Source organism: Rutilus rutilus (genome assembly GCF_951802725.1).
Source record: "Rutilus rutilus genome assembly, chromosome: 5".
Lineage (NCBI taxonomy): Eukaryota > Metazoa > Chordata > Actinopteri > Cypriniformes > Leuciscidae > Rutilus > Rutilus rutilus.
The window spans coordinates 25011850-25034347 of NC_140213.1; positions in this window are offsets into that span (position 1 = coordinate 25011850).

Consider the following 22498-nt stretch of genomic DNA (forward strand, 5'->3'; position numbering starts at 1 on the left):
GTTGCCAGCAGGTGGCACTATGACTGTAACTGAATATGAGCATGGTCATGTGTTCAGGACAGAACGTTTATTAAAAGTGTGAAGTTTGGTGCAGAATGGACATTGCCTTCTTGCGTAACAACAACATCCTGTTTCATTGAATTAGCATGCTTTAGCACTTAGCTAAGTATTGCTAGCATGTTTTAACATGTTTCTAGCATGTTTAGAAGTCAATGGCATTTTTAACATGTTGCTAGAATGGCATCAACGTGTTAAACATGACACTTCCTGTTACCAGTAGGTGGCGCTATTACTATAACTGAATATTCTCATGTAGATGTGTTCAGGACAGAACGCTTATCAAAAGTGTGAAGTTTGGGGAAGATTGGACATTCCATGCCTGAGTTACAGCAAATTCCTATTTAATTGCAATAATAGCATGCTTTAGCACTTAGCTAAGAGTTTGCTAGCATGTTTTAGCATGCTTCTAGTATGTTGTTAGCATGTTTAGCACTTGCTGGCACTTTTTTATATGTTATTAGGAGTCCATAACAGTGTTAAACATGTCACTTCCTGTTGCCAGCAGGTGGCGCTATGACTATAACTGAATATGAGCATGGTCATGTGTTCAGGACAGAACTCTTATCAAACGTGTGAAGTTTGGGGCAGATTGGACATTCCATGCCTGAGTTACAGCAACTTCCTGTTTCATGGCGAAACATCGAAATTTGTCAGGCCGCCGAGGACCCGCCCTTCGACGAAAACTCAAGATCTTCGCAATTTAACGTCGCAAAGGCCTTAAGATTACACTCACCAAATTTGAAGATGATCAGATTAAAACTGTAGGAGGAGTTCGTTAAAGTACGAGGCCTGAAAATGGCAAAAACTGCACAAAAATCTGAGAGGAAGTTCAAAATGGCTGACTTCCTGTTGTGTTTAGGGCTATGCTCCAAGAGACTTTTTTGTAGGTATTAGGTCATTACATGTATGTACCGAATTTCGTGCACGTACGTGGAACGTTGCGGGAGGCGCACTCCGTTGAACTTTTATAGGTGGCGCTATCGAGCCATTTTGCCCCGTCCAATTCTGAAACCTATATCAGATGTAAATTTTCGCCAGTTCTGACGCGTGTGCAAAGTTTTGTGAGTTTTCGAGCATGTTTAGGCCCTCAAAAATGCAATTAAATGCGGAGAATAATAATAATAATAATAATAATAATTAAAGCTGCAAGCAGCGATGAAAGGGCCCTCGCACCCGTGCCATCAACACTTGGTGGCTTTAGGAAGACAGAGCATGGTTGGGAAATGTACATTTAAGGAGGTATATATAGTAAGAGTATGTCAAAGTCAGTTACAAAATGTTTTGTATAATGGTGATAATAGCATGCTTCATGACTCAGCTAAGTGTTGCTAGCATGTTTAGTATGTTTCTAGCATGCTCAGTACACAATAATTATGTGGTTAGTACTGCATTACTGTGTTAACCATGTCAGTTTCTGTTGCCAGTAGGTGGCGTTATGACTATAACTGAATATGAGCATGGATGTGTGTTCAGGACAGAACTCTTATCAAACGTGTCAAGTTTGGTGCAAATTGGACATTGCCTTCTTAAGTAACAACAAAGTCATGTTTCATTGAATTAGCATTCTTTAGCACTTAGCTAAGCATTGTTAGCATGTTTTAACATGTTTCTAGCATGTTTAGAACTCAATGGCATTTTTAACATGTTGCTAGAACGGCATCAACGTGTTAAACATGTCACTTCCTGTTGCCAGTAGGTGGCGCTATTACTATAACTGAACATTCTCATGTAGATGTGTTCAGGCCATGACTCTTATCAAAAGTGTGAAGTTTGGGGCAGATTGGACATTCCATGCCTGAGTTACAGCAAATTCCTATTTAATTGCAATAATAGCATGCTTTAGCACTTAGCTAAGAGTCTGCTAGCATGTTTTAGCATGTTTCTAGTATGTTGTTAACATGTTTAACACTTGCTGGCACTTTTTTATATGTTATTAGGAGTCCATAACAGTGTTAAACATGTCACTTCCTGTTGCCAGCAGGTGGCGCTATGACTGTAACTGAATATAAGCATGGTCATGTGTTCAGGACAGAACGCTTATCAAAAGTGTGAAGTTTGGGGCAGATTGGACATTCCATGCCTGAGTTACAGCAAATTCATATTTAATTGCAGTAATATCATTCTTTAGCACTTAGCTAAGTGTTTGCTAGTATGTTTTAGCATGTCTCTAGTATGTTGGTAGGATGTTTAGCACCTACTGGCATTTTTTTATATGTTATTAGGAGTCAAGAACAGTGTAAACGTCACTTCCTGTTGCCAGCAGGTGGCGCTATGACTATAACTAAATATGAGCATGGACATGTGTTCAAGAGATAACTCTTATCAAATGTGTGAAGTTTGGGGTAGATTGTACATTGCCTTCTTGAGTAACAACAAAGTCCTGTTTCATTGAATTAGCATGCTTTAGCACTTAGCTAAATATTGCTAGCATGTTTTAATATGTTTCTAGCATGTTTAGAACTCAATGGCATTTTTAACATGTTGCTAGAACGGCATCAACGTGTTAAACATGTCACTTCCTGTTGCCAGTAGGTGGCGCTATTACTATAACTGAATTTGAGCATAGACATGTGTTCAGGCCATGATTCTTAACAAACGTGTGAAGTTTGGGGCAGATTGGACATTCCATGCCTGAGTTACAGCAAATTCCTATTTAATTGCAGTAATAGCATGCTTTAGCACTTAGCTAAGTGTTTGCTAGCATGTTTCTAGTATGTTGCTAACCTGTTTAGCACTTGCTGGCTCTTTTTTATATGTTATTAGGAGACCACAACAGTGTTAAACATGTCACTTCCTGTTGACAGCAGGTGGCGCTATTACTATAACTGAATATTCTCATGTAGATGTGTTCAGGCCATGACTCTTATCAAACGTGTGAAGTTTGGGGCAGATTGGACATTCCATGCCTGAGTTACAGCAAATTCCTATTTATTTGCAATAATAGCATGCTTTAGCACTTAGCTAAGAGTTTGCTAGCATGTTTTAGCATGCTTCTAGTATGTTGTTAGCATGTTTAGCACTTGCTGGCACTTTTTTATATGTTATTAGGAGTCCATAACAGTGTTAAACATGTCACTTCCTGTTGCCAGCAGGTGGCGCTATGACTATAACTGAATATGAGCATGGTCATGTGTTCAGGACAGAACGCTTATCAAAAGTGTGAAGTTTGGGGCAGATTGGACATTCCATGCCTGAGTTACAGCAACTTCCTGTTTCATGGCGAAACATCGAAATTTGTCAGGCCGCCGAGGACCCGCCCTTCGACGAAAACTCAAGATCTTCGCAATTTAACGTCGCAAAGGCCTTAAGATTACACTCACCAAATTTGAAGATGATCAGATTAAAACTCTAGGAGGAGTTCGTTAAAGTACGAGGCCTGAAAATGGCAAAAACTGCACAAAAATCTGAGAGGAAGTTCAAAATGGCTGACTTCCTGTTGTGTTTAGGGCTATGCTCCAAGAGACTTTTTTGTAGGTATTAGGTCATTACATGTATGTACCGAATTTCGTGCATGTACGTGGAACGTTGCAGGAGGCGCACTCCGTTGAACTTTTATAGGTGGCGCTATCGAGCCATTTTGCCCCGTCCAATTCTGAAACCTATATCAGATGTAAATTTTCGCCAGTTCTGACGTGTGTGCAAAGTTTTGTGACTTTTCGAGCATGTTTAGGCCCTCAAAAATGCAATTAAATGCGGAGAATAATAATAATAATAATAAATATAGCTGCGAGCAGCGATTACGGGCCCAAGCCGGTGGCACCGCAACCCCGGTGCCTTTAGTTACCTAAAGGCACCGGGGTGGCGGTACCGCCGGCTTGGGCCCTCCATCGCTGCTCGCAGCTATATTTATATATATATATATATATATATATATATATATATATATATACATACACACACATACATATATATGTATATATATATATATATATATATATATATATGAAGAGTTCAGATGCAAAAGCCTCTAAGTGCCATCTGAAATTTTCTTCTAGAATGATCATTTTTATAAAGCTTGTATATTTAAGTTAAGTAATTTCACTTAAATGACAATTAATAGGTAATTTGCATTGCCATTTAAGTGAAATTACTGAACTTAAATATACGAGCTTGATAAAAATGATCATTCTAGAAGAAAATTTCAGATGGCACTTAGAGGCTTTTGCATCTGAACTCTTCATATATATATATATATATATATATATATATATATATATATATATATATATATATATATATATTATTGTTCAAAAGTTTGGGGTCAGTAAGATTTTTAATGTTTTTAGGAGAAGTCTCTTCTGCTCACCAAGGCTGCATTTATTGATTAAAAATACAAACAAAAACAGTAATATTGTGAAATATTATTCCAATTTAAAACAGCTGTTTTCAATTTTTAAATATTTTACATAGTAATTCATTTCTGTGATCAAAGTTGAGTTTTCAGCATCATTACTCCAGTCTTCAGTGTCACATGATCCTTCAGAAATCATACTAATATGATGATTGATGCTCAATAAATATTCATTATTATTTTCAATGTTGAAAACAGTTGTGTACAGATTTTTTTTTTCAAAATGCTTTGATGAATGTTAGTTCAAAAGAACAGCATATATTTCAAATATATATTTTTTTAACATTATAAATGTCTTTACTGTAACTGTTGATCACATCCTTCATAAATAAAAGTACTGATTTATTTTATTTATTTACCCCAAAAATAACATTTTAATTATTACTAACCCAAAACTTTTGAGCGGTAGTGTTTAACGTTACAAAAGCTTTAGATTTCAGATAAATGCTGTTCTTTTGAACTTTCTATTCATCAAAGACTGTACACAACTGTTTTCGACATTTAAAATAATAATGAATGTTTCTTGAGTATCAATCATCATATTAGAATAATTTCTGAAGGATCATGTGACAGTGACGACTGGAGTAATGATGCTGAAAACTCAGCTTTGATCACAGGAATAAATAACAGTTTAAAATATATTAAAATAGAAAGCAGCTGTTTTAAATTGGAATAATATTTTACAATATTACTGTTTTTGTTTGTATTTTTAATCAAATATATGCAGCCTTGGTGAGCAGAAGAAACTTCTCTGTTATGTGCGCGCCACAGACTGCACGCACGTCCGCTTAGAGTTCCGCCTTTTGCCTTCCGTCAATATTACGTTATTAGAAAAATATTTTTTTAGAGAATCGATTTTTTGACATTTGTGAATCGATTCAGAATCGTCCACGTCCGCATCGCGATGCATCTAAGAATAATTTTTTTCTCCCACCCCTAGATTTCATACAAATAAACAGTTACAATTAAGTCACTTACATTTTAGATGCAATGTTGACTGTTTTTGTTCTGTTTCAGCAGCGAAAATAGTTCAACAAAGATCACGGCAGAACCATCACTTATCACGTGTTTTCTCATAACTGAACGATTCAGCATTTTTAACGAATCGGTTGACTCAAAGATTGAATGATCAATCCATAAACATCTGTCTTAATCATGATCGACTCATTCGAACGAATCGTTTGAACGAATGAATCAATGACTCGCTTATTAAGATGGATGTCTGGCGACACCTAATGGCGGTTTAGTGTTGTTTATTCTTTCCCACATGTGTGTGATTTGTGTGTGCAACATTATCATTATTTTTCTTTCACTATTATATTAGCGATTTAAAAGCACCCACTCGTGTCACACGTCGATTAACCGGTGGGAAAATATCCTCAGACACATACCTAATAAATGTATATTTAAATACAATATTGGCCTACCTGGTAAAAAGTTTTATATACTATTTTGATGTCCTTTTGGACACAAGAGGGCAGTATAGCCCTATGTTTGCTTTTTTGTTGAACCAAATAGCACTAAATAGCCTGTTTTAACTTTTTCATTCTTCTTGAATTGCAAAAACAGAATAAAATGGGTTTAGTTGTGATATTTGCATTCTTTTATATAGAAATAAATGGTATATAATTACATTTTTAGAAGATTTTTAGTGTTTCCTTTTTGGACATTACTTTAATCCCTCGCCATAGGAAAACCGTTTAAGATATTTATTATCCATTCACAATTTAGCATATTTAATGTAGTTTCATCATGTTGAAAAAGTTTGGTACGAATAAAATAAATAGTTTAAGAGGAGTGGCTAAAAATTCAGAGGCTGATTTAGCAAAAAAAATCACATTCAGACCAAAATATCTGACTTCCTGATGGCCAGAGCTATTGAATGTAAATTAGAAAGTTGTCCGGCTTGATGAGAACAATATACAAACTATTTTTTCTTTACTGTAGTTAAAACTAACCCCCCCACTTTTGTCAAAAGCATGTTGAAAGTGACACACTTCCTGCTGCCAGTTGGTGGCGCTATAACTTTGACTCACAATAGCTACATCGATCTGATCGGCCTCTTACCACGAACACACTGCTGAAGTTTCATCAAGATCAGTTAATGTATGCAGAAGTTATTCCACTTCGTGTTTCTGTTTTCTCGCCATAAATTCGATTCCTCGCCACAGCCAAACCGTTCGAGATATCAAAAATCTGTTCGCAATTTAGCATCCTCAATGTCTTGACTTCATGCTGACTGAGTTTGGAGGTGATTGAATGAATTCTCTAGGAGGAGTACATCACATTCCACAGCAAGCGTTTTCCAAACAACCCATAATAGCCGACTTCCTGTTGGGCTGGCGTGAAACTTGACAGAGGGAAAGTTGTTCGGCCCCATGAAATCTATATGTGTACCAAGTTTCATATTAATTCATGCAAGCGTATTTGATATATGGACCAAGTTTTCAGACCCTGTTCAAGAGGGCGCTGTTGAGCCCCCCTGCCACGCCCGTTTCTGAAACTTTTCACATGTCTACTGGCTAATAAGTGTTATGTGTCTGTCGAGTTTCATCCAATTTCAAGCATGTTAAGAGTCTCAAACGCATCCGAAAAGAATATTAAAATTTGATGCGTTGCCACGGCAACAGTATCTAAGATATCAATAATCCTTTCACAGGTCTACATCTGCCGTGTGTTTACATTATACACATAAAGTTTGAAGCAAATCGGGTAAAATTAAGAGGGTGACTTCAAAGCATTTTGAAAGGGACACACTTCCTGCTGCCAGTTGGTGGCGCTATAACTTTGACTCACAATAGTCACATCCTTGTGATCGGCCTCTTACAACAAACACACTGCGAAAGTTTCATCAAGATCAGTTAATGTATGCAGAAGTTATAACACACTTCCTGTGTACCATTATTCGCCATAAATTCGTTTCCTCGCCACAGCCAAACTGTTCGAGATATCAAAAATCCGTCCGCAATTTAGCATCCTCAATGTCTTGACTTCATGCACACCGAGTTTGGTTGTGATTGGACGAATATTCTAGGAGGAGTATTTCAAATTCCAGAGGATGCGTTTTTCAAACAACCCATAATAGTTGACTTCCTGTTGGGCTGGTGTAAAACTTAGAGCACGAAAGTTGTTCGGCCCGATGAGATCTATATGTGTACTGAGTTTCATATTATTATATGCAAGCGTGTTTGATTTATAGACCAAGTTTTCGGACACCATTCCAGGGGGCGCTGTCGAGCCCCCGTGCCACGCCCGGGTACCAGCTTCAGTCCGGCCCTGATGGCCGCAGGTTCTGATGTGTGTGCAAAATTTCAAGAGTTTTTGAGCATGTTAAGGGCCCCAAAAGTGCCCAAAAGGTTGACAAAATAATAATAATAATAATAAAATATAGCTGCGAGCAGCGATTACGGGCCCAAGCCGGTGGCACCGCAACCCCGGTGCCTTTAGTTACCTAAAGGCACCGGGGTGGCGGTACCGCCGGCTTTGGCCCTCCATCGCTGCTCGCAGCTATATTTATATATATATATATATATATATATATATATATATATACATACATACATACACACACATACATATATATATATATATATATATATATATATATATATATGTATATGTATATGTATGTATATATATATATATATATATATATATATATATATATATATATATATATATATATATATATATATATATACATACATACATACATACATATATATGTATATATATATATATATATATATATATATATATATATATATATATATATATATATATATACCGTTCAAAAGTTTGGGGTCAGGAAGATTTTTAATGTTTTTAGGAAAAGTCTCTTCTCCTCACCAAGGCTGCATTTATTGATTAAAAATACAAACAAAAACAGTAATATTGTGAAATATTATTCCAATTTAAAACAGCTGTTTTCAATTTTAAAATATTTTACATAGTAATTCATTTCTGTGATCAAAGTTGAGTTTTCAGCATCATTACTCCAGTCTTCAGTGTCACATGATCCTTCAGAAATCATACTAATATGATGATTGATGCTCAATAAATATTCATTATTATTTTCAATGTTGAAAACAGTTGTGTACAGATTTTTTTTTTTTTAAATGCTTTGATGAATGTAAAGTTCAAAAGAACAGCATATATTTCAAATATATATATATATTTTTTAACATTATAAATGTCTTTACTGTAACTGTTGATCAGTTTAACTCATCCTTCATAAATAAAAGTACTGATTTATTTTATTTCTTCCCCCAAAAATAAAATTTTAATTATTACTAACCCAAAACTTTTGAGCGGTAGTGTTTAACGTTACAAAAGCTTTAGATTTCAGATAAATGCTGTTCTTTTGAACTTTCTATTCATCAAAGACTGTAAACAACTGTTTTCGACATTTAAAATAATAATGAATGTTTCTTGAGTATCAATCATCATATTAGAATAATTTCTGAAGGATCATGTGACAGTGACGACTGGAGTAATGATGCTGAAAACTCAGCTTTGATCACAGGAATAAATAACAGTTTAAAATATATTAAAATAGAAAGCAGCTGTTTTAAATTGGAATAATATTTTACAATATTACTGTTTTTGTTTGTATTTTTAATCAAATAAATGCAGCCTTGGTGAGCAGAAGAAACTTCTCTGTTATGTGCGCGCCACAGACTGCACGCACGTCCGCTTAGAGTTCCGCCTTTTGCCTTCCGTCAATATTACGTTATTAGAAAAATATTTTTTTAGAGAATCGATTTTTTGACATTTGTGAATCGATTCAGAATCGTCCACGTCCGCATCGCGATGCATCTAAGAATAATTTTTTTCTCCCACCCCTAGATTTCATACAAATAAACAGTTACAATTAAGTCACTTACATTTTAGATGCAATGTTGACTGTTTTTGTTCTGTTTCAGCAGCGAAAATAGTTCAACAAAGATCACGGCAGAACCATCACTTATCACGTGTTTTCTCATAACTGAACGATTCAGCATTTTTAACGAATCGGTTGACTCAAAGATTGAATGATCAATCCATAAACATCTGTCTTAATCATGATCGACTCATTCGAACGAATCGTTTGAACGAATGAATCAATGACTCGCTTATTAAGATGGATGCCTGGCGACACCTAATGGCGGTTTAGTGTTGTTTAAAAGCATCATTCTTTCCCACATGTGTGTGATTTGTGTGTGCAACATTATCATTATTTTTCTTTCACTATTATATTAGCGATTTAAAAGCACCCACTCGTGTCACACGTCGATTAACCGGTGGGAAAATATCCTCAGACACATACCTAATAAATGTATATTTAAAAACAATATTGGCCTACCTGGTAAAAAGTTTTATATACTATTTTGATGTCCTTTTGGACACAAGAGGGCAGTATAGCCCTATGTTTGCTTTTTTGTTGAACCAAATAGCACTAAATAGCTAACTTTTTAACTAAATAGCTAACTAAATAACTTTTTCATTCTTCTTGAATTGCAAAAACAGAATAAAATGGGTTTAGTTGTGATATTTGTATACTTTTATATAGAAATAAATGGTATATAATTACATTTTTAGAAGATTTTTACTTTAATCCCTCGCCATAGCAAAACCGTTTGAGATATTTATTATCCATTCACAATTTAGCATATTTAATGTATTTTCATCATGTTGAAAAAGTTTGGTACGAATAAAATAAATAGTTTAAGAGGAGTGGCTAAAAATTCAGAGGCTGATTTTGCAAAAAAATTCACATTCAGACCAAAATATCTGACTTCCTGATGGCCAGAGCTATTGAATGTAAATTAGAAAGTTGTCCGGCTTGATGAGAACAATATACAAATTATTTTTTCTTTACTGTAGTTAAAAGTAACCCCCCCACTTTTGTCAAAAGCATGTTGAAAGTGACACACTTCCTGCTGCCAGTCGGTGGCGCTATAACTTTGACTCACAATAACTACATCCATCTGATCGGCCTCTTACCACGAACACACTACTGAAGTTTCATCAAGATCAGTTAATGTATGCAGAAGTTATTCCACTTCCGTGTTTCTCTTTTCTCGCCATAAATTCGATTCCTCGCCACAGCCAAACCGTTCGAGATATCAAAAATCCGTCCGCAATTTAGCATCCTCAAAGTCTTGACTACATGCACACCGAGTTTGAAGGGGACACGGTGAATTTTCTAGGAGGAGTATTTCACATTCCACAGCAAGCGTTTTCCAAACAACCCATAATAGCCGACTTCCTGTTGGGCTGGCGTAAAACTTGACCGGGGTAAAGTTGTTCGGCCCGATGAGATCTATATGTGTACCGAGTTTCATATTAATTCATGCGAGCGTGTTTGATATATGGATCAAGTTTTAGAACCCCGTTCAAGGGGGCGCTGTTGAGCCCCCCAGCCACGCCCGGGTACCAGCTTCAGCCCGGCCCTGATGGCCGTGGGTTCTGACTTGTGTGCAAAGTTTCAAGAGTTTTTGAGCACGTTAAGGACCCCAAAAGCCCCTGAAACCTTGATTAACAATATAAAAGCAATAGTCAAATCCCCCCTCCCCTCACACACACACAGACACAGAGAGAGGGAGAGAAACTTCTTCAGAAAATCCACATTCAAACCAAAATATCTCTCTTCCTGTTGGTCGGAGATGGTTAATGTCAATTAGAAAGTTGTCCGTCTTGATGAGAACAATACACATACCAAGTTTTGTTGCTGTTGATAAAACTAACCGCCCCATTTATGACTAAAGGTGGCGCTACTGAGCCCCTCACCACGCCCGTTTCTGAAACTTTGCACATGTCTACGGGCTAATAAATGTGATGTGTCTGTCGAGTTTCATCCAATTTCAAGTATGTTAAGAGTCTCAAAAGCATCAAAAAAGAATATTAAAGTTTGAAGCGTTGCCATGGCAACAGTATTAAAGATATCAAAAATTCTTTCACAGGTCTACATCTGCCGTGTGTTTACATTATACACATAAAGTTTGAAGCAAATCGGGTAAAAATAAGAGGGTGATTTCAAAGCATTTTGAAAGTGACACACTTCCTGCTGCCAGTTGGTGGCGCTATAACTTTGACTCACAATAGTCACATCAATGTGATCGGCCTCTGACCACGAACACACTGCTGAAGTTTTATTAAGATCAGTTAATGTATGCAGAATTTATAATACACTTCCTGTGTCCCATTATTCGCCATAAATTCGTTTCCTCGCCTTGGCCAAACCGTTCGAGATATCAAAAATCCGTCCGCAATTTATAATCCTCAATGTCTTGACTTCATGCACACCGAGTTTTGAGGCGAATGGATGAATTTCCTAGGAGGAGTACATCAAATTCCACAGCATGCGTTTTCCAAACAACCCATAATAGCCGACTTCCTGTTGGGCTGGCGTAAAACTTAGAGCACGAAAGTTGTTCAGCCCAATAAGATCTATATGTGTACCGAGTTTCATATTAATTCATGCAAGAGTGTTTGGTATATGGACCAAGTTTTCGGACCGCACTCGGACCCCATTCAAGGGGGCGCTGTCGAGCCCCCCTGCCACGCCCAGGTACCATCTTCAGCCCGGCCCTAATGGCCGCAGCTTCTGACCTGTGTGCAAAGTTTCATGAGTTTTTGAGCACGTTAAAGGCCCCAAAAGCCCCCGAACCCTTGAACAATAATAATAATAAATATAGCTGCGAGCAGCGATTACGGGCCCAAGCCGGTGGCACCGCAACCCCGGTGCCTTTAGTTACCTAAAGGCACCGGGGTGGCGGTACCGCCGGCTTTAGCCCTCCATCGCTGCTCGCAGCTATATTTATATATATATATATATATATATATATATATATATATATATATATATATACCGTTCAAAAGTTTGGGGTAAGGAAGATTTTTAATGTTTTTAGGAGAAGTCTCTTCTGCTCACCAAGGCTGCATTTATTTGATTAAAAATACAAACAAAAACAGTAATATTGTGAAATATTATTCCAATTTAAAACAGCTGTTTTCTATTTTAAAATATTTTACACTGTAATTAATTTATGTGATCAAAGCTGAGTTTTCAGCATCATTACTCCCGTCTTCAGTGTCACATGATCCTTCAGAAACCATTCTAATATGATGATTGATGGTCAATAAATATTAATTATTATTTTCAATGTTGAAAACAGTTGTGTACAGATTTTTTTTCAAAATGCGTTGATGAATGTAAAGTTCAAAAGAACAGCATTTATTTCAAATATAATTTTTTTTAACATTATAAATGTCTGTACTGTAACTTTTTATCAGTTTAACTCATTCTCGATGAATAAAAGTATTGATTTATTTATTTATTTCCACCAAAAATAAAATTAAAATTATTACTGACCCCAAACTTCTGAACGGTAGTGTTTAATGTTACAAAAGCTTTAGATTTCAGATAAATGCTGTTCTTTTGAACTTTCTATTCATCAAAGACTGTACATAACTGTTTTCGACATTTAAAATAATAATGAATGTTTCTTGAGCATCAATCATCATATTAGAATAATTTCTGAAGGATCATGTGACAGTGACGACTGGAATAATGATGCTGAAAACTCAGCTTTGATCACAGGAATAAATAACAGTTTAAAATATATTAAAATAGAAAGCAGCTGTTTTAAATTGGAATACTATTTTACAATATTACTGTTTTTGTTTGTGTTTTTAATCAAATAAATGCAGCCTTGGTGAGCAGAAGAAACTTAGCTTAAAAATCTTACTGACGCCAAATTTTTGAACAGTAGTGTATTATATATTTATATAATTATATAAAAATGTAAGGGATAAGACAGATCATTTTACTTGCCTGACCTGATTAGAACAATGAAAAAACTTAAATGAAAAAATAACTTGGGAATCACTAAAACGAGGGCGCGATTGAACAGTGGACACATAAAAACATACTCTGTCATTTTGTTCAGAACATCATTCAAACTGCAAAGTGTTAACTTATATTTTTGTACAGTAGCAATAAAACACAACATTGTGCTTTTTTTAAATACATTCAAGCAATCCGCCCCGAAAATGAAACTAAAATGCTCACGGCTGCACAGGCATTCATAATGGTGCGCGTCCTCAGCGAGGAACGAGCAGAACAGAGTCAACGTTTCTTAGGTCATTCCTCCTTCCATAGGAATTTATTGAAAACGCTCGCTCTGCTCCGCACCATTATCAATGTCCGTGCGGACGAACATATTTTACTTTCGTTTTTAAGTTAGCGATTAAAAAGCCCCCAGCAGTGTCACACGTCAGTTAACCGGTGGTAAAATATTCTCACCGTCACATACCTAGTATATTTTTATATATATATAATAGGCCTACCTGATTTTGAACACAAGAGGGCAGTATAGCACTATGTTTGACTTTATTTATTTATTGTTTAGACTAAACAACCATTCTGGCAGTTTTTAAACTTAAACTTCATTCTTAAATTGAAAAAAAAAAGAATAAAATGAGTTAAGTTCTGATATTTGTAAACTTTTATGTAGTAATAAATGGTGTATAATTACATTTTTAGAATATATGAGCCTTTTAGTGTTTACTTTTTTGACATTACTTTAATCCCTCGCCATAGCAAAACCGTTTGAGATATTTATTATCCGTTCACAATTTAGCATCATTAATATATTTTTATCATGTTGAAAAAGTTTGGTGGGAATAAAATAACCACTTAGATAAAGGTGGCTAAAAATTCAGAGGCTGATTTTGCAAAAAAATCCACATTCAGACCAAAATATCTGACTTCCTGATGGTCAGAGCTAATGACTTTAAATTAGAAAGTTGTCCGGGTCGATGAGTTTAATATATGAACTGAGTTTTTTTTACTGTAGTTAAAACTAACCCCCCCACTTTTGTCAAAAGCATGTTGAAAGTGACACACTTCCTGCTGCCAGTTGGTGGCGCTATAACTTTGAATCACAATAGTTACATCCATCTGATCGGCCTCTTACCACGAACACACTGCTGAAGTTTCATCAAGATCAGTTAATGTATGCAGAAGTTATTCCACTTCGTGTTTCTCTTTTCTCGCCATAAATTCGATTCCTCGCCACGGCCAAACCGTTCGAGATATCAAAAATCCGTCCGCAATTTAGCATCCTCAAAGTCTTGACTACATGCACACCGAGTTTGGAGGGGACACGGTGAATTTTCTAGGAGGAGTACTTCGCATTCCACAGGAAGCGTTTTCCAAACAACCAATAATAGCCGACTTCCTGTTGGGCTGGCGTAAAACTTGACCGGGGGAAAGTTGTTCGGCCCGATGAGATCTATATGTGTACCGAGTTTCATATTAATTCATGCAAGCGTGTTTGATCTATGGACCAAGTTTTGGGACCCCGTTCAAGGGGGCGCTGTTGAGCCCCCCTGCCACGCCCGGGTACCAGCTTCAGCCTGTCCCTGATGGCAGGGGGTTCTGACTTGTGTGCAAAGTTTCAAGAGTTTTTGAGCACGTTAAGGACCCCAAAAGCCCCTGAAACCTTGATTAACAATATAAAAGCAATAGTCAAATTCCCCCCTCCCCTCTCACACACACAGACACAGAGAGAGGGAGAGAAAATTCTTCAGAAAATCCACATTCAAACCAAAATATCTCTCTTCCTGTTGGTCGGAGGTAGTTAATGTCAATTAGAAAGTTGTCCGTCTTGATGAGAACAATACACATACCAAGTTTTGTTGCTGTTGATAAAACTAACCCCCCCACTTATGACTAAAGGTGGCGCTACTGAGCCCCTCACCACGCCCGTTTCTGAAACTTTGCACATGTCTACTGGCTAATAAATGTGATGTGTCTGTCGAGTTTCATCCAATTTCAAGTATGTTAAGAGTTTCAAAAGCATCAAAAAAGAATATTAAAGTTTGAAGCGTTGCCACGGCAACAGTATTAAAGATATCAAAAATCCTTTCACAGGTCTACATCTGCCGTGTGTTTACATTATACACATAAAGTTTGAAGCAAATCAGGTAAAAATAAGAGGGTGATTTCAAAGCATTTTGAAAGTGACATATTCCTGCTGCCAGTTGGTGGCGCTATAACTTTGACTCACAATAGTCACATCCATGTGATCGGCCTCTTACCACGAACACACTGCTGAAGTTTCATCAAGATCAGTTAATGTATGCAGAAGTTATAACACACTTCCTGTTTCCATTATTCGCCATAAATTCGTTTCCTCGCCACGGCCAAACCGTTTGAGATATCAAAAATCCGTCCGCAATTTAGCATCCTCAATGTCTTGACTTCATTCCCACCGAGTTTAGTGGCGATCGGGTGAATTCCCTAGGAGAAGTGTTTCAAATACCAGACCATGCGTTTCCAAACAACCCATAATAGCCGACTTCCTGTTGGGCTGGCGTAAAACTTAGAGCACGAAAGTTGTTCGGCCCGATGAGATCTACATGTGTACCGAGTTTCATATTATTACATGCAAGCGTGTTTGATTTATGGACACGTGTTCGGATCCCGTTCCAGGGGGCGCTGTCGAGCCCCCCTGCCACGCCCGGGTACCAGCTTCACCCCGGCCCTGATGGCCGCGGGTTCTGACCTGTGTGCAAAGTTTCAAGAGTTTTCGAGCATGTTAAGGGCCCCAAAAATGCCCGAAAGGTTGACAAAATAATAATAATAATAATAATAATAATAATAATAATCCTACCGAAAACAATAGGGCCTTCGCCCTTTCAGGGCTTGGGCCCTAATAATAATAATAATAATCCTAACGAAAACAATAGGGCCTTCGCCCTTTCAGGGCTTGGGCCCTAATAATCCTACCGGAAACAATAGGGCCTTCGCCCTTTCAGGGCTTGGGCCCTAATTAAAGCTGCAAGCAGCGATGAAAGGGCCCTCGCACCCGTGCCATCAACACTCGGTGGCTTTAGGAAGACAGAGCATGGTTGGGCAATGTACATTTAAGGAGGTATATATAGTAAGAGTATGTCAAAGTCAGTTACAAAATGTTTCGTATAATGGTGTTAATAGCATGCTTCATGACTCAGCTAAGTGTTGCTAGCATGTTTAGTATGTTTCTAGCATGCTTAGTACACAATAATTATGTTGTTAGTACTGCATTACTGTGTTAACCATGTCAGTTTCTGTTGCCAGTAGTTGGGGCTATGTCTATATCTGAATATCGCTATGTAGATGTGTTCAGTGCAGGACTTTTATCAAACATGTGAAGTTTGGGGCAGATTGGACATTGTATGCTTGAGTTACAACAACTTCCTTTAGCATTTCTAGCATGTTTTATGATGTTTCTAGCATTTTACATATTAATTTTGGGGTAGATTGGACATTGCATTCCTGAGTTACAGCAAATTCATATTTAATTGCAGTAATATCATGCTTTAGCACTTAGCTAAGTGTTTGCTAGTATGTTTTAGCATGTCTCTAGTATGTTGGTAGGATATTTAGCACCTACTGGCATTTTTTTATATGTTATTAGGAGTCCAGAACAGTGTTAAACGTCACTTCCTTTTGCCAGCAGGCGGCGCTATGACTATAACTGAATATGAGCATGGACATGTGTTCAAAAGATAACTCTTATCAAACGTGTGAAGTTTGGGGTAGATTGGACATTTTATGCTTAAGTTACAACAACTTCCTTGAGCTTTTATAGCATGCTTTAGAACTTAGCTAAGTGTTGCTAGCATGTTTCTTGCATGTTACATATTAAGTTTGGGGTAGATTGAACATCCCATGCCTGTGTTACAACAAATTCCCATTTAATTGCAGTAATATCATGATTTAGCACTTATCTAAGTGATTGATAGCATGTTTTAGCATGTTTCTAGTATGTTGTTAGCATGTTTAGCACATGCTGGCACTTTTTTATATGTTATTAGGAGTCCACAACAGTGTTTAACATGTCACTTCCTGTTGCCAGCAGGTGGCGCTATGACTGTAACTGAATATGAGCATGGTCATGTGTTCAGGACAGAACGCTTATCAAAAGTGTGAAGTTTGGGGCAGATTGGACATTGCCTTCTTGAGTAACAACAACATCCTGTTTCATTGAATTAGCATGCTTTAGCACTCAGCTAAGTTTTGCTAGCATGTTTTAACATGTTTCTAGCATGTTTAGAAGTCAATGGCATTTTTAACATGTTGCTAGAACGGCATCAACGTGTTAAACATGACACTTCCTGTTAGCAGTAGGTGGCGCTATTACTATAACTGAATATTCTCATGTAGATGTGTTCAGGCCATGACTCTTATCAAACGTGTGAAGTTTGGGGCAGATTGGACATTCCGTGCCTGAGTTACAGCAAATTCCTATTTAATTGCAGTAATAGCATGCTTTAGCACTAAGCTAAGTGTTTGCTAGCATGTTTTAGCATGTGTCTAGTATGTTGTTAGCATGTTTAGCACTTGCTGGCACTTTTTTTATATGTTATCAGGAGTTCACAACAGTGTTAAACATGTCACTTCCTGTTGCCAGCAGGTGGCGCTATGACTGTAACTGAATATGAGCATGGTCATGTGTTCAGGACAGAACGCTTATCAAAAGTGTGAAGTTTGGGGCAGATTGGACATTGCCTTCTTGAGTAACAACAACATCCTGTTTCATTGAATTAGCATGCTTTAGCACTCAGCTAAGTTTTGCTAGCATGTTTTAACATGTTTCTAGCATGTTTAGAAGTCAATGGCATTTTTAACATGTTGCTAGAACGGCATCAACGTGTTAAACATGACACTTCCTGTTACCAGTAGGTGGCGCTATTACTATAACTGAATATTCTCATGTAGATGTGTTCAGGCCATGACTCTTATCAAACGTGTGAAGTTTGGGGCAGATTGGACATTCCGTGCCTGAGTTACAGCAAATTCCTATTTAATTGCAGTAATAGCATGCTTTAGCACTTAGCTAAGTGTTTGCTAACATGTTTTAGCATGTTTCTAGTATGTTGTTAGCATGTTTAGCACTTGCTGGCACTTTTTTATATGTTATCAGGAGTTCACAACAGTGTTAAACATGTCACTTCCTGTTGCCAGCAGGTGGCGCTATGACTGTAACTGAATATGAGCATGGTCATGTGTTCAGGACAGAACGCTTATCAAAAGTGTGAAGTTTGGGGCAGATTGGACATTCCATGCCTGAGTTACAGCAACTTCCTGTTTCATGGCGAAACATCAAAATTTGTCAGGCCGCCGAGGACCCGCCCTTCGACGAAAACTCAAGATCTTCGCAATTTAACGTCGCAAAGGCCTTAAGATTACACTCACCAAATTTGAAGATGATCAGATTAAAACTGTAGGAGGAGTTCGTTAAAGTACGAGGCATGAAAATGGCAAAAACTGCACAAAAATCTGAGAGGAAGTTGAAAATGGCTGACTTCCTGTTGTGTTTAGGGCTACGCTCGAAGAGACTTTTTTGTAGGTATTAGGTCCTTACATGTATGTACCGAATTTCGTACACGTACGTGGAACATAGCGGGAGGCGCACTCCGTTGAACTTTTATAGGTGGCGCTATCGAGCCATTTTGCCCCGCCCAATTCTGAAACCTATATCAGATGTAAATTTTCGCCAGTTCTGATGCGTGTGCAAAGTTTCGTGAGTTTTCGAGCATGTTTAGGCCCTCAAAAATGCGATTAAATTCGGAGAAGAATAATAATAAATATAGCTGCGAGCAGCGATTGCGGGCCCAAGCCGGTGGCACCGCCACCCTGGTGCCTTAGTGTAGGCACCGGGGTGGCGGTACCGCCGGCTTTGGCCCTCCATCGCTGCTCGCAGCTATATATATATATATATATATATATATATATATATATATATATATTATACAAACATATACACACATATATATGTATTTATATATGTGTATATATATATATATATATATATATATATATATATATATATATATATATATATATATATATATACCGTTCAAAAGTTTGGGGTCAGGAAGATTTTTTATGTTTTTAGGAGAAGTCTCTTCTGCTCACCAAGGCTGCATTTATTTGAATAAAAATACAAACAAAAACAGTAATATTGTGAAATATTATTCCAATTTAAAACAGCTGTTTTCTATTTTAAAATATTTTACACTGTAATTAATTTATGTGATCAAAGCTGAGTTTTCAGCATCATTACTCCTGTCTTCAGTGTCACATGATCCTTCAGAAATCATTCTAATATGATGATTGATGGTCAATAAATATTAATTATTATTTTCAATGTTGAAAACAGTTGTGTACAGATTTTTTTTCAAAATGCGTTGATGAATGTAAAGTTCAAAAGAACAGCATTTATTTCAAATATAAATTTTTTTAACATTATAAATGTATGTACTGTAACTTTTGATCAGTTTAACTCATTCTCGATGAATAAAAGTATTGATTTATTTTATTTCTTTCCCCCAAAATTTAAATTTAAATTATTACTGACCCCAAACTTCTGAACGGTAGTGTTTAATGTTACAAAAGCTTTAGATTTCAGATAAATGCTGTTCTTTTGAACTTTCTATTCATCAAAGACTGTACACAACTGTTTTCGACATTTAAAATAATAATGAATGTTTCTAGAGCATCAATCATCATATTAGAATAATTTGTGACAGTGACGACTGGAGTAATGATGCTGAAAACTCAGCTTTGATCACAGGAATAAATAACAGTTTAAAATATATTAAAATAGAAAGCAGCTGTTTTAAATTGGAATACTATTTTACAATATTACTGTTTTTGTTTGTAATCAAATAAATGCAGCCTTGGTGAGCAGAAGAAACTTCGCTTAAAAATCTTACTGACCCCAAATTTTTGAACAGTAGTGTATATATATTATATAAAAATGTAAGGGATAAGACACAGATAATTTTACTTGCCTGACCTGATTAGAACAATGAAAAAACTTAAATGAAAAAATAACTTGGGAATCACTAAAACGAGGGCGCGATTGTACAGTGGACACATAAAAACATTCTCTGTCATTTTGTTTGGAACATCATTCAAACTGCAAAGTGTTAACTTATATTTTTGTACAGTAGCAATAAAACACAACATTGTGCATTTTTAAAATACATTCAAGCAATCCGCCCCGAAAATGAAACTAAAATGCTCACGGGCCACGGCTGCACAGGCATTCATAATGGTGCGCGTCCTCAGCGAGGAACGAGCAGAACAGAGTCAACGTTTTTTAGGTCATTGCTCCTTCCATAGGAATTTATTGAAAAAGCTCGCTCTGCTCCGCACCATTATCAATGTCCGTGCGGACGAACATATTTTACTTTCGTTTTTAAGTTAGCGATTAAAAAGCCCCCAGCGGTGTCACACGTCAGTTAACCGGTGGTAAAATATTCTCACTGTCACATACCTAGTATATTTTTATATAGATATAATAGGCCTACCTGATTTTGAACACAAGAGGGCAGTATAGCACTATGTTTGACTTTATTTATTTATTGTTTAGACTAAACAACCATTCTGGCAGTTTTTAAACTTAAACTTCATTCTTAAATTGAAAAAAAAGAATAAAATGAGTTAAGTTCTGATATTTGTATACTTTTATATAGTAATAAATGGTGTATAATTACATTTTTAGAATATATGAGCCTTTTACTGTTTACTTTTTAGACAATACTTTAATCCCTCGCCATAGCAAAACCGTTTGAGATATTTATTATCCGTTCACAATTTAGCATCATTAATATTATTTTTATCATGTTGAAAAAGTTTGGTGGGAATAAAATAAACCACTTCGATAAAGGTGGCTAAAAATTCAGAGGCTGATTTTGCAAAAAAATCCACATTCAGACCAAAATATCTGACTTCCTGATGGTCAGAGCTAATGACTTTAAATTAGAAAGTTGTCCGGGTCGATGAGATCAATATATGAACTGAGTTTTTTTTACTGTAGTTAAAACTAACCCCCCCACTTTTGTCAAAAGCATGTTGAAAGTGACACACTTCCTGCTGCCAGTTGGTGGCGCTATAACTTTGAATCACAATAGCCACATCCATCTGATCAGCCTCTTACCACGAACACACTGGTGAAGTTTCATCAAGATCAGTTAATGTATGCAGCAGTTATTCCACTTCGTGTTTCTCTTTTCTCGCCATAAATTCGATTCCTCGTCACGGCCAAACCGTTCGAGATATCAAAAATCCGTCCGCAATTTAGCATCCTCAAAGTCTTGACTACATGCACACCGAGTTTGGAGGGGACACGGTGAATTTTCTAGGAGGAGTATTTCACATTCCACAGCAAGCGTTTTCCAAACAACCCATAATAGCCGACTTCCTGTTGGGCTGGCGTAAAACTTGACCAGGGGAAAGTTGTTCGGCACGATGAGATCTATATGTGTACCGAGTTTCATATTAATTCATGCAAGCGTGTTTGATATATGGACCAAGTTTTAGAACCCCGTTCAAGGGGGCGCTGTTGAGCCCCCCTGCCACGCCCGGGTACCAGCTTCAGCCCGGCCCTGATGGCCGTGGGTTCTGACCTGTGTGCAAAGTTTCAAGAGTTTTTGAGCACGTTAAGGACCCCAAAAGCCCCTGAAACCTTGATTAACAATATAAAAGCAATAGTCAAATCCCCCCCCTCCCCTCACACACACACAGACACAGAGAGAGGGAGAGAAAATTCTTCAGAAAATCCACATTCAAACCAAAATATCTCTCTTCCTGTTGGTCGGAGATGGTTAATGTCAATTAGAAAGTTGTCCGTCTTGATGAGAACAATACACATATCAAGTTTTGTTGCTGTTGATAAAACTAACCGCCCCATTTATGACTAAAGGTGGCGCTACTGAGCCCCTCACCACGCCCGTTTCTGAAACTTTGCACATGTCTACGGGCTAATAAATGTGATGTGTCTGTCGAGTTTCATCCAATTTCAAGTATGTTAAGAGTCTCAAAAGCATCAAAAAAGAATATTAAAGTTTGAAGCGTTGCCATGGCAACAGTATTAAAGATATCAAAAATCCTTTCACAGGTCTACATCTGCCGTGTGTTTACATTATACACATAAAGTTTGAAGCAAATCGGGTAAAAATAAGAGGGTGATTTCAAAGCATTTTGAAAGTGACACACTTCCTGCTGCCAGTTGGTGGCGCTATAACTTTGACTCACAATAGTCA